Below are 13674 nucleotides of genomic sequence, written 5' to 3' on the forward strand. Positions count from 1 at the left end.
GTTTGAGGTGACCAAATACTTATTTTCCACCCTGATTTACGAATAAATTCTTTACAAATCCTACCATGTGGATTCATGGATTTTTTTTTTTTTTTCACATTCTGTCTCTCACAGTTGAAGTGTACCTCTGGTGCAAATTACTGACCTCTGTCATCATTTTAAGTGGGGGAACTTGCACAATCGGTGGCTGACTAAATACTTTTTTGCCCCACTGTAGTTGGTTCCAGTTCAGTAAATTTATAGATGGATGTCACAACCTTTATGAAGTTTCTCATATTTATTGGTTACAACGTGGTAGTTTAAAAAAAAAAAAAAAAAAAAAAAAAAAAATCCCTGGAACTGCAATCAGGTCAGTTGTAGAAAGGAACTCGTGGTGCCAGTCATGTTGGTTGTAATTTTTATATTCAAATGTTCTTGCTTTATCACTGGGTTTATTTGTTTCTCATCTGTCTGGTACATACGAGGAGGTGGTGGTTCAGCACCTCAAAGCAGCTAACAGGGTTGTTCATCCTCATACCAGACATTAACTTGTACAATAAAGATAAAGCTTATCTTTACTGGCCACTATTTTGGTCTTGGCCCATGAGCTGCTCAGACAGAAGTGATTGGTTATGAAAGTGTTTTTGAATTGAAACACAGAGTTGGAAACTATCGTGGGCTGTAGTGTCCCAAGGGCCTTCTACTGATAAATGGTTCACTGCCTCTTCCCTCTAACCATCATTAAAAATGTCAAATCGTTAAAAGCTGCACTTCTTCATAATCACCACTCTCCTCGCTGATGGGCGATGTCTCCTGGCCTCATCTTTCCTGTTTTGGAGAATGCTTAATTGCTTTCCCTAGTGTTTGTAAACTACATTTGAATTGTTCCTCAGTTGCCTCAAACCGATTGTCCTGTTAATTATTAGTAGATGATAAAAGACTGAAGCAGAGTTGCACTGGCAAGGCGACAGGTGCTCAACACTCATGCACCTAGTTAAAGATGCCAGTGTAGTCAGTGGTTAAGGGTCTTGTACGAGGGCAGTGTGTTCTTTAGGAAGTGAACATTTAAAAGAACAGAAGTAGAACACAAAAGTGGTTACACCCATTTAAAAATGGCTACAGTTTAGGCCGAGGTGGTCCAAATCTGTTGAGTTATTTAAATAAAATCGTAGGTATAGAGGTTCTCGCAGGAGTTATTAGACAGTAAGGACACATTAGCTGTAAGTTACCTGGCTAGTTGACAGCTAATAATTGCATGCCCATGATCTAATAGAGAAAAAAATATACAAATACATGTAAAAGCAGTTCCGTAATAATGGTTTTGAATGAAGATGAGAAAACTTAAAGCCAGTGGTTATCATACTCTGTGGCTAACTGTAGGTGTATTAAACAATGTAAAACAAACAAAAACACTTAATGCAGTTTTCAGGTTAATGGGTGCAGTTTCTGGGTCAGTCCATGACAAGAAGTTGGCACTTAAATGTAGGCAATTACAAGCACGAATGTAAGCACAAATGTAAGAATGGTAATAGGTCTAGACCCAAGCCTGTATCAGCCAGCATATTTTAAGCCAGCCACAGTGTCCATGCCCACTAACTTTTTTTTTTTCTTTTTTTTCCCCAAGTGCGATTTAATATGTTGCAGCGTGGTTCAAATTATTTTGCTGCTAAACACTTCTAATCCTTAACTTGACCTCCAATCTGAAACCATTATTGACCACAGAATGATTCATCTTCTGTGAGGCATCCAAAACCCTGAGACCTGGAAAGAACAATATCCAAGAGTCCATATGCCATCACCGAACATTGGACAGGATGTTGAAGCCGTGGTCCCTTCTGACCTCTATGTAGCTCTCCCATCGCTGTGTGTGTGTGTGTGTGCGCCTGCCTGCCTGCCTGCCTGCCTGCCTGCCTGCCTGCCTGCCTGCCTGCCTGCCTGCCTGCCTGCCTGCCTGCCTGCCTGTCTGTCTGTCTGTCACGGAGCATATTGGCACCTTGACTCCAGATTGAAAAGTGGTTTTGATGGCGTTTTCAAGAAAAGTCTTTTGTGCCTAATTTCCAGTAACACAGATTTGAAAATATAAATGTGCATCATCTTAAACCTTCAGATAGGGCGGGCTGCTCCTTCACTGGTTATGCTATGGCGATGAATGCTTGTGTGTTACTGATATCACCTTGACTTGAGTTTCCACACCAGCTCGCTGCCTGTCACTGGAGCTGTGTGGAGGCAGAGTGGGAGGAAACAGTTGGCGACGAGTGAGGGGCATTGGAAAGCGGCTACCGTGTAAGCTCTGTGAGCCATCCTGCTGTTTGGTCAGACTACACACTGTCGGGGCCCGGATCAGTTAGATGTGCTTGCTTTTCTTGAGGGCTGACAGTTTAGAAGAGGGGCACTCTGTTGCCACCGTGCTAAATCCATCATTTTTTTCCCCTCTCCTATAAGTGCAGTTTAGCTGAAAAAGACACAACGCTAGAGTTGCCATGGTAATATCATCCTCAGTGCTGACAGTATTTTAGGTAAATGTCTGAGAAATGATCTTAAGTGTTTGCATCAATTCGTCTACAGTTAAGCAGTCACAAAGAATACATACAAAGTAAGATGTGTACTTGGGCAGGTTTTCTAATGAGCTCAGTAGCTTAGACTTCATAGGAGGGGGTATCGCTCTTTTTCACATGTAATGCTTAAGAGGGCATCTGTAATTCATGCATGTGTATAATTGGTGAAAGGCTTGAATCTGGACTCAGATGACCGTAAGTGACAACATTTACATGCACAAGCTAAGGCCTCTATAAGGAACTGCACATTTCTCAGACAGTTTTTTCTTAAATGAATAAAAGCCCTCAAATACTTATTGGAAAGAATTACTGCTCTGTTCTAGCTGTGCTCATAAGGGTTGAGGAGCCAGCATATTGAGGACTTGACAAGTGGGATAAGATGAGAGAAACCTTTTGTTAGTCCCACATGTGGGAAGTTTGTTTGTGTCACAGTAGAAAGTGAACAGTGCAAAGCTGCAGTGTGCATGACCATGGGGAGGAATGTTGTGCTAAAGCCACAACAGTGCACCTCCCTGCCAGTCAGACATCCTCCGAGCTGCACTGATTCAGTAATACAGCTCACATTCATGACATTTAGGAGTCTGTAAAAGTTAAAATTTATCTTGAATTTTTTGGCTCCTCCCCTTTGTGAGTGTGGACGCTTCATCTCTTTGCTCTTGAATGCTTTGCTTCTTATATTGATTTTTATGCTGATTTTTTTCCCTTTTTTCCGTGTGAGCTTACCTGCGATAACTTCTGGACACTTGTAGATCATTAGGACTAGAGTGTTCTTAACAGAAACAGCAACATTTTATGGTTACCTTGTCCTCAGCGCTCCGTGTGTCTGTGGCCTAGACACAGCTGAAGCCTGATTACAGCGTCTGGGCACCGAGCAGCCTCAATAGCCTGGAAAGGTGCTAACCGCTAGGCTAACTAGCAACAAGATGCCTTCCCTCTCCACAGATGACTACCACAGCCTCCTGCAGAAGATTGCAGTACTGGAGACAAAAATTCATCGCTTAGAAGTAAACGTGGAGGTAAATGGACTGTGTGGAAATGAAACAACCTTGCCTTTGATTCAAAACAATGGCGATGAGCAAGCTAGTACACAGCTAAGGAGCACAGATAACATGACCAAGAAAGTAGACTCTGTGCATTATTATAAATCCTCAAGTGATAATCCCCCCTTAGACTGTCTTGGTGCAAAACCAAGACATAAATCATGTCTCCTGGAAGGGGGAGGATGTATCACAGGCAGGGCACAGCGAGCTGAAATCTCTGAAACCGACTGGCCTTCACTTCCTACGAGACAGAAAAGCTCTTCTACCCCTGTATACAGGAGGAAACAGGACTGGACAACCGTGAATAGGAAGGTTAACAACAAACCTCCAAAACAACTGAATGTGAAACTGCAGAACAGATTTGCTCCACTATCAAAGGACCCTGGATCTATATCGGACAACCATCCATCTAAAAGCAGCGAAATAAGGTCTGAAAATCTGTTGAAAAGTGAAAGGCCACAGGGAAAGCTAAAGGCTAGGCCTGAAACTCTGATTGTGGGTGACTCTGCCGTAAAGGATGTACAAAGGATGTGCAGTAAGAACACTAAAGTCCTCTGCTTTCCTAACGATATGGTCAACAACCTGAAGGAGAGAATTCTTCAAATTGCAGATGAATATCCAACTGTGACAAACATTGTTCTGCATACAGGGTCAAACGATGTGTCCAAACAACAGTCGGAGGTTCTGAAACGGGACTTTACTGGATTATTAAATACTGTAAACTCTCTGAATGCAGCTGTATTCATCAGTGGACCTGTACCGCCGGTCAGAGGAGGAGACGAGAGATTCAGCAGGTTGTTTACACTGAATAAATGGCTTATATCAGCATGTGCTGACCACTCAGTGCATTTTATCGACAACTTTAATATTTTTTGGGAACGCAGGCATCTGTTCAAAGCAAATGGATTTAATTTTAACAAGTCAGGGGTGAAACTGTTCACCTCCAACTTGTTTTATTCCATACGTCATCCATCTGTGCTTGGTGCCAAGGCTGAGATAAACGAGGAGTTATCTCATAAAGAGGAACAAACAGTACTCCAAGAACAGACAAAGCCCAGCAGAAACCTTGAGGAGGAGCTCCATTTGCCCCCACCCGGGAAGAGCCTCAGAAAGGAGAGACATCCATGGCATCTGAGGAAGAGCCTCAGAAAGGAGAGACATCTAAGGCAAGAAGAGGGGTCCCTATTTGCCTCCAACTCTCTCAACAACACCAACGACCAGGACAAGGGACCACGACCTTCCCCAGTCCCCCAAACCCCTGACAGGCCATCACCCTCCTCCCCCTCCCTTTCTCCCTCCTCCCCACACCTGAAATTCACTGAGGAGATGATGGAGCGGGTCAATGCTGGGCTCAGATCTACCCCCCGTCCCAATCCCTTTTTGTCCCCCATAAACCCCCCACCAGAGCGGCCAAAGGTTCGCTATCGAGCCCCACCCTCAACAGAGCAATCGAAGTCACATTGCCCAGCCTCGCCCCCCTTAGTTCCTCTTCATGCCCTGTCTCCGCAGTCTGATGCGTGATGTGTGAAGGGTCCGGGCTGTGAGGATTATGGCAGTGATGACTTCTCCCAGGAGAAGCTGGGACCCTGTTTACTAGAAGGTTTTAAAATTTCTGTACTTTTAGGTGACAGGAGACATGTGGCCTGGTCAAAACACAGAGAGCTGCACTCTAAAAGATCTTTAAACATAGTAAACATACCTTGTGTGCCACAGACTGCTCCCAAACACGAGGGGACAAGTAATACCTCTAAAACACTTAAGTTGGCTTTATTAAACACTAGATCTCTAGCTGGGAAAACATTTTTAATTAATGATTTAATCACTGAGCACAGCCTTGATTTTATGTTTTTAACTGAAACTTGGTTGGACCAAAGTAACAGTGGAGCTGTTCTCATCGAGACGACCCCTCCTAACTACAGTTTTATCAGTGAGGTCAGGGCGAGCAGGAGAGGAGGAGGGGTTGCTGTCTTATTTAATGAATCATTTCAATGTAAGCAGCTATCTCCTGGAAGTTTTCAGTCTTTTGAATATGTGGCTTTACAGCTGAAGGCCCCATCCAAAGTTGTGTTTCTTAATGTTTACAGGCCTCCCAAATACTGCACAGACTTTTTTAATGACCTCAGTGAACTGCTGTCTGTGATCTGTGTTGATTTTGACTGTGTAATTATTGCTGGGGATTTTAACATTCATGTGGACAACCCTCAGGACAAAGGGACTAAAGACCTGAGTAACACTCTGGGCAACTTTGGGCTGACTCAGCATGTAACAGAGGCCACACATAATAGAGGACACACTCTTGACCTACTGATCTCCAAGGGCCTGAGCATTTCAAAGGTTACTGTGTCTGATGTGGGCCTGTCTGATCATTACTGTGTTTTCTTTGAAAGTAAAATCTCAGCCCACACAAATATATCAACAACAGTGATCACAAAACGGTGTATAACTGAACACAGTAGTGCAATTTTTAACCAGGTCTTCCCATTAACACCTGACCTGTCCAGAGGGTCAGTCAATGAGCTCGTCAATAGCTTCAATGCTAACATGTTAAATGTAATGGACACTATTGCTCCCATTAAGGTGAAGGTTATCTCTGGAAGGAAAAAGTCTCCATGGAGAAACTCCACACTGGTGAAAAATGAAAAAAGAGAGTGTAGGAAAGCTGAGCGCAGATGGAGAAAAACAAACCTCCAGGTTCATTATGACATTTATAAAGAGAAACTTCACAATTATAATTTACAACTGAGGAATGCAAGGAGGTCCTACTTCTCTGACATCATCACTAAAAACAGCCATAATGCTCGGGTCTTATTTTCTACAGTTGACAGGCTAACAAACCCTCCTGTGTCAGTGGCAGCTGAACTTCATTCGACCATGGCCTGCAATGACTTTGCCAAATTCTTCACTGAAAAAATCCAAAAAATTAGACAAGCAATTGGTACATCAACAGCAGATCCAGGATATGTACTGTGTCCACCAAAAAACTGTTTAAACACCATGAAACAGTTTCAACCTATTAACAGCAAAGACCAGGGGCCCGTTCTTCGTACCTCGCTAAGTAGGTTAGCTGGATTAGATTGTTGACGATTTCGCGTGATCTTGGATCGTTCGGTTCCCCGAAGCTCATCCGGGACTTGCTGTCATAGCAACAGAGCCGTAAGCGTAAACCTGCTCGGGAGCAGGTTTACTTTATGTAAACAGGATTAGATCGCGGCCACGCAGGTATGTCCGCTTCATTTATACGAAAGCAACAGCGATATTCCACCACTGTTTCACCATAAATAAATAACATCAATGTAACTAAAGATAATGCAGTACTTGATCCTTGTATTGATGTCACACAGATACATACAGGTCATTTCCTAAAAAAGGGAAATGTACTATTAATCATTCTATTACATGTATGTGATTATTACAGATGTAATTCATATTTCAGAGTAGTAATTGTAAATCACTCCGTGTAATCAAGATGGGAGACCACGGCTATAAAAGCGAAGGTGGATTTGGGAAGTCTGTCGCAGCCATGTCCTGTCCGTTTACGCGAGCCACCCATTGCGGAAGGTGCAAGATTGATAAGGAGAGTCCTCAGAATCCAGCGTATATTGCGGGACAGACAGGATCCTTTAGCTCAGCGCGACAGTGTGCTCATTGAGAGATATCGATATCCCCGTGAGGGTATTATTCACTTAACCAACTTGTTGACGAGGGGGTGCAGGACCACCACCTGTCTTTTTTTGCTCTGCCCTTTTCTTGGTTGCTGTTATAAACAAACTAACAGACTATTACAGGGTCTCTTTCCAAGAGACGAAAAGCAATATAAGTGATAAATATTACCATTCTGTAGAATATTCTTATATTCCACTTTTACTTGTTCCCATGTTCTAGTGGGTCCTGTTGTGGCTCTAATGTGAAAGGGGATATAATATAATGTAATATAATATAGTGTAATATAATAAATCTATAAATAAATAATAAAGTGACTGAATAGTGGTATTGTAAAGCGCTTTGGGTGCCTTGAAAAGCGCTATATCAATCCACTCCATTATTATTTCTATTATTAAATTACTTACGAGTTTAATTTGTCAGCAACTTTCTGCCAGCCCTCTCTCCTTGCTTTTGCAGCCTTTGCAGTGTTCCCTTGCGTTTTAATTAAACTCTGAAACTCCTGAAATCCCTCAATCAAGAGTTCTTGCTCTGCTGCCGGAAAATACCGAGCGCGCCCCTTCGACATTTTCGCCGACCAATCAAAGGGTTGCCGATCAATGTTTCTACTATCGATGCGTAGCCCCTTTTACGACACTCAGTGATGTCACATTACTGCGTCCAGCTGTACTAATCGTCAACAACAGGTGTGTTCGGGGAACCGGATTAGCGAGCTCACGGTTAGCGCGATGGTTTGGTCTTGGATGTGTCATTTGATCTTGGATGTAGTGAGCGACGTACGAAGAACGGGCCCCAGGAGGACATCTTAGGTCAACTGAACTCCTCCTCCTGCTGTTTAGATGTCCTGCCAACAAGTTTTTTCAAAAAGGTCTCAAAGACTTTAGAGTCAGACCTGTTGCAGATCGTCAACTTTTCTTTATTATCAGGTGTGTTTCCAGAATCACTAAAAACTGCTGTAATCAAACCTATACTGAAAAAGGACAATCTTGACAAGACACAAATGAACAACTACAGGCCGATCTCAAATCTCCCGTTTTTAAGTAAGATCATTGAAAAAGCAGTTTCTCAACAGCTCAGTTACTTCTTAAAACAGAATAATTGCTACGATGCCTTCCAGTCAGGTTTTAGACAGAACCACAGCACTGAAACCGCTCTGACCAAAGTGTTTAATGACATATGTCTGAATACAGACAGTGGAAAAATGTCAGTCCTAGTTTTACTGGATCTCAGTGCAGCATTTGATACAGTTGACCACAACATATTACTCAAACGACTGGAGAACTGGACAGGTCTTTCAGGAACTGTACTAAACTGGTTCAAAACATACGTAGAAAACAGGAAATACTTTGTATCAATAGGTAACTTCACATCTGAGCAGACAAGTATCACATGTGGAGTTCCCCAAGGTTCCATCTTGGGACCCCTTCTGTTTAACATCTACATGCTCCCACTGGCACAGATTATAAACAACAACAAAATAAACTATCACAGCTATGCAGATGACACACAAATATATATCACAATGTCACCAGGAGACCGAGGCCCTGTACAGGCTCTTGGTAAATGCATTGAGGAAATCAATGACTGGTTGTGCCACAATTTTCTCCAGCTAAACAAAAACAAAACTGAGGTAATAGTCTTTGGCGCCAAAGAAAAACGATTACAGGTCACCAGAGAACTTCAATCTATACATCTAAAAACCACAAACCAGGCGAGAAATTTGGGTGTAGTGATGGATGCAGACCTAAACTTAGAAAAACACATTAAGACAATAACAAAGTCAGCTTACTATCACCTCAAGAATATTTCAAGGATAAAAGATCTGATGTCTCAACAGGACCTGGAAAAACTAGTCCATGCATTCATCTTTAGTAGGCTTGATTACTGTAACAGCATCTTTACAGGTCTACCTAAAAAATCAGTCAGACAACTACAGCTCATTCAGAACTCTGCTGCTCGAGTCCTCACTAAGGCCAAAAAAGTGGACCACATCAGTCCAGCTCTGAGGTCCTTACACTGGCTGCCTGTCCGTCAGAGGATAGACTTTAAAGTTCTGATGCTGGCCTATAAAGCTCTGAATGGTTTAGGACCAAAATACATCAATGACCTCCTGACCCAGTATGAACCATCCAGATCCCTCAGGTCATCTGGATCCGGTCTTTTATCAGTTCCCAGAGTCAGAACCAGACACGGAGAAGCTGCATTCAGCTTTTATGCTCCTTATATCTGGAACAAACTCCCAGAAAGCCTCAGATCAGCTGAAACACTCAGTTTATTTAAATCCAGGTTGAAGACTCACCTGTTCTCAGCTGCATTTGAATAAAGCACCAAATCCACACTTTAAGCTTAAATTTCAAAACTTACATTTAACTACTGATTTTATCTACTGTTCTGATTTTATCTGTTTTGATTTTATATACTGTTGTTTGTTTGTTTGTTAATTAGTTAGTTAGTTTATTTGCTTGTTTTAATCAATTTTAAATCATGCTTTTTATTTGTTCTTGTTTCTAATGTCTCTGTAAAGCACTTTGAATCACCTTGTTGTTGAATTGTGCTATACAAATAAACTTGCCTTGCCTTGAAGAAATATTTAGGAAGTTTTCATTGGACATGGCCAAGGTTGTGCTTTGTCGCAGTTTTTTGTCGATACATTTTTACTGGGCAGAGAGTGTCAGGTTTCTGCTGGCTTAGTTGACCTCAAGCATTAAATGGGGTGATTGGCAGGAGAGTGTGATGTGACTGGGATGAGAATTGGTACCACAGAAACATCGTTGTCAGCAGGAAAATGGTGCACTGACTGCTCTGATCTGCCTCGAGTGAAGGAGTTCAAGCACCTCTGGGGTCTTGTTTATGAGTGGTGGAGAGTAGATGGATCAGCAGAGCACAGTGGATGTGTACTGGTCTATTGAGGCGAAGAGGGAGCCGAGTGTGTAAGTTCCTCCATTCACCCATGGCAACGAGGTGTGAGTAGTGACTGGAAAAAGATCAAGGATACAAGCAGAAATGAGCTTCTTCCAAAGGTTGTCTCTGCTCACCCTTGACGATGGGGTGAGGATGTCAACATTGTAGAGCTGCTGCTCCTCTGTATATAAAAGGATTTTCTGAGTAGGATGCGTCGAAGATGTTTTGAGCAATGAGGCACGTGCAGGACGTGCTGGGGAATTTACAACTTCTGTCCCCACTACCAAGATCTAATGTGTAAGACTGAAAATAGTCTGATTTCAGTCTGTAGAATGAGAAGTCATCCCACTTTTCTTTTGTCGAATGTCATGAACAAAATATTTTTGTGCCTTTTTGTGGACAAACCATAAGCCATTTTATACACTGATTAATAAAACTGAAGTTGTGTACCTTCCCTGTCACTGTTGCCGTTTCTTCCCGGTGCCTAACAAAGGCACGGGTTCTATTTTCTTCCTCATTAAACATTTGCCATTTCGAACATCTCAGATTCTGCTTTGTTTACATCAGCGTCTAGCTTGCAGTCCTCTTCAATGTCTTTGCTGGCGCATTGCTGCGTCTCTTGGCACATTCTGGCCCCTGTTGATCACTCAAATAGTGTGAAACCATTGGCAAGAATGCATATTACGTCACCCGTGTACACAGGCCCGCACATGGCATGCAAAACGCCAGAGACCCACTCATAAAGAAATGGCTCCATTGCACTGCCAGAGAACTGGTGTATCCACAGGATACTTTTAAAACACCATCCCCTTTGCTTTTTTTTTTTTTTTTTTTTTTTTTTTTATGTTTGAAGATGCACAGTCTTAAAATTTGATGAACATTAAGATTGCACAGGCTCATAAATATTCATCAGACCAGAACCCCTTTCCTCTTCCTTTCTTATCTCTTTGTCACCGTCCTCTTATTTCCGATCCCTTCATGTTGGCCTGAATTTGAGCTGGACCCAAACGGCCTTTCTCATGAGATCATCCAGCAGCACTTTAGTGATCCTTGAATGTATAATGCAAAACGCTGCCTGCCTGTTGCCTCTAATTGTCCTTTTGAGTGTTTAATGTTTGAGCTCATTAACATGATCTGCCATCTATTGTTTATCATATTAATAGCACCATTTCCTCGGCTACAGTAAAGGGGCTGTTAATTAGTGACCACAAAGACAACATTTAGTTCTGTACATCACACTAATCCAACCTTAACCTGTTTTATCTCAACAGGAAATAACAAAGACTTCATTGTGTGACCCTCACTCCCACCACCCCACACTGTTCCCTTTTGACCTGGCAGAGATGCATTTTTGTCAAGGAGTTTGCACTCAGATGGATTAAGAGGTTAGTTTCCAATCTCACATTCAACCCTAATCTTCCTTCATTAAAGGCTGCGTTTTGTCTATTCAAAGCAAGTCAAAGCCGTGCATTGTGTTTATTATTGGCAGCTAGGGGAAAAAGTCTTTCCTGTCAGCAAAGACTGAATACACGGTGACTCCATCGGCACAGGGAGTCTTTGTCATTATCAAACAAAGGCATATCACTTGCTAGAAAGCGGCTGATTGTTGCTGACGTGAAGACATATTTCAGTGATCTTCGTCCCAAACCAGAGCCCAGCGGTGGAAACCTAATCAGCCTGGTTTGGACTTACCTGTAGGAACTGGAAAACTGAGCTGCGGTGGCTGCTGATAAATTTTTCAACAGCTCCTAACCCAAAAGCAGCTGATATGCACTACAGTCTCAGAATTTTGGTTAGGGTTACATTCTGTGGAAGGCTACGTCACCGGCTCAATTGTTGAGCACACTTGAGTGTGATGGAGGCGCACCGTATGAAGTTACAGAGGATTAGATTACTTGAAAGGTGTATCACAGATCTGGCCTGTCTTTACAATATTTATATTAATTCTCTGAAGTACATCACACTTGCAAGGAAGTTACTGTCTAGATCAAGGAATAGTTAAGGTGGTTGGGAGATTTAGACTTGGTCATGACACTGAAACCAAAGGTTTGCGTTAACATATATTGCAGATTCCATTGGCCGATTTACAGAATCAAAATTCAGATTGTAGATTGTAGCAGTATTGAAATACTGTGTATATAAAACATTTATGCAGAGATGATGGAAACGGGCACATCTAAAGTGCTGATACTGGTTGAGATTGGGCAAAACTGAAATAAAGATCTGGTAACAACGTGACTATTCTAAAAGCACATTCAAGCCAAAGCTTAGTTACTTTTTACTGGGAGTTGGCACCACTTGTGGAATGAGGTGATCCACTTTAAAAGAAGAAGAAACCCCTGTTGTTGTGGGTTGTTGTTGTGTTTTTTTTTTGTTTTTTTTTGTTTTGTTTTTTTTTGTGTGGTTTTAATCATGACCGTTTAGATGGCTCCTTGGGAAAAACAGATGTAAAATTACTTTTATCATCCTTTAGTTTTTGTATTATTCATCAAATATATATTTTAGGTTTATTTCAGAAACTACTGTCTGTGTTGCTATTCAGCTCCTGAATGACTCTCCACTACAACTGCAATTTCCTCATCAGGACACAGTATTTTAAAGTGAACTTGGTGACTTGAACTACCCTGTCATTCTCCCTCTTTTATACATTAATTGACTGGGGTACTTACAGTAGATCCCTTTATCAAGCCAGCCAGAATAGTCCCAGACCTTGTTTGGTGTAGTTGATGTCGAGTGTTAAATAATAGCCAGTAATTTCTCTGGCTTTATTTTGCGCAACTTGTAATGTGTGCACAACCTATTTCCGAGCCGTGTTAAAAGGGCAGTCTGCATGAGCAGGGTTTACGCATGTATGAAAGCATGAGAGTGATGCTGCCAGATTTCCAGTCTGATTCCACAGATATGTGCAGTTCTGTGTTTTGCTTATTAAAGTGTTAAATAGTCAGTATCCAATGAGATCTGAACTTAAAACATCAAGATGACCATAATCGTGTGTGTGTGTGTGTGTGTGTGTGTGTGTGTGTGTGTGTGTACGTACACAAACAAAGACCTAGTTTCTCAAAGAGGGTTTGCTTTGGCTCCTGCTTCCAACACGTGGTTGCCATCAGATTCTTTTCCTGAGTAAACAGACACCGGGAGACAGCAAACTGATAGTTGTCTTCGGCTGGTGGCTGCACCTCTGTGTGATGGGCAGGAAAACATTTGGACAAATGGGCCTATTATTGACCACTCCACTATCTTGGCCAACAGGAAGCTTTGATCTGTATCTTATAAAGTCCTCCATCTCTTCCTTTGAGGAAGAAAGGCAAGAGATTTGGGGAAAATTTGTAATGCTGATTTTGGATCCGTAAACACCAGTGTTCTTTTGTTTTGCTTACCCACTTCACCCTTGCTCATTTATTTCCACTTATTCATTAACCTCACTTGTCTTATTTCAGTTTCACTGCAGTTTCCCCCCAATCCGTGTGTCTGCCCCTGTCAGTTCATTATGTTTGTAATTGATTGATGTGTTCACTCCTTCCATAATAATTTGCACCCTT

At 42.0% G+C, this 13674-nt stretch overlaps 1 protein-coding gene across 3 annotated transcripts in view; it reads left to right on the forward strand.

Annotated features, from left to right (window-relative positions):
• LOC146653541 (SPRY domain-containing SOCS box protein 4-like) overlaps positions 1 to 13674 on the forward strand; it is a 64024-nt gene that overhangs the window by 20979 nt on the left and 29371 nt on the right. For 2 of the 3 annotated variants that reach the window (XM_085379333.1, XM_085379332.1), the window contains one exon: positions 11407 to 11520. The exons of the other annotated variant lie outside the window; for it this stretch is intronic. The gene's annotated coding sequence lies outside the window, so the exon portion shown is untranslated. The remainder of the gene's footprint in view (positions 1 to 11406; positions 11521 to 13674) is intronic. 3 annotated transcript variants of the gene reach the window in all.

Source organism: Rhamphochromis longiceps, linkage group LG14, assembly GCF_057381845.1.
Source record: "Rhamphochromis longiceps isolate RC_006_pf linkage group LG14, R_longiceps_female_GT1.1, whole genome shotgun sequence".
Classification (NCBI taxonomy): domain Eukaryota; kingdom Metazoa; phylum Chordata; class Actinopteri; order Cichliformes; family Cichlidae; genus Rhamphochromis; species Rhamphochromis longiceps.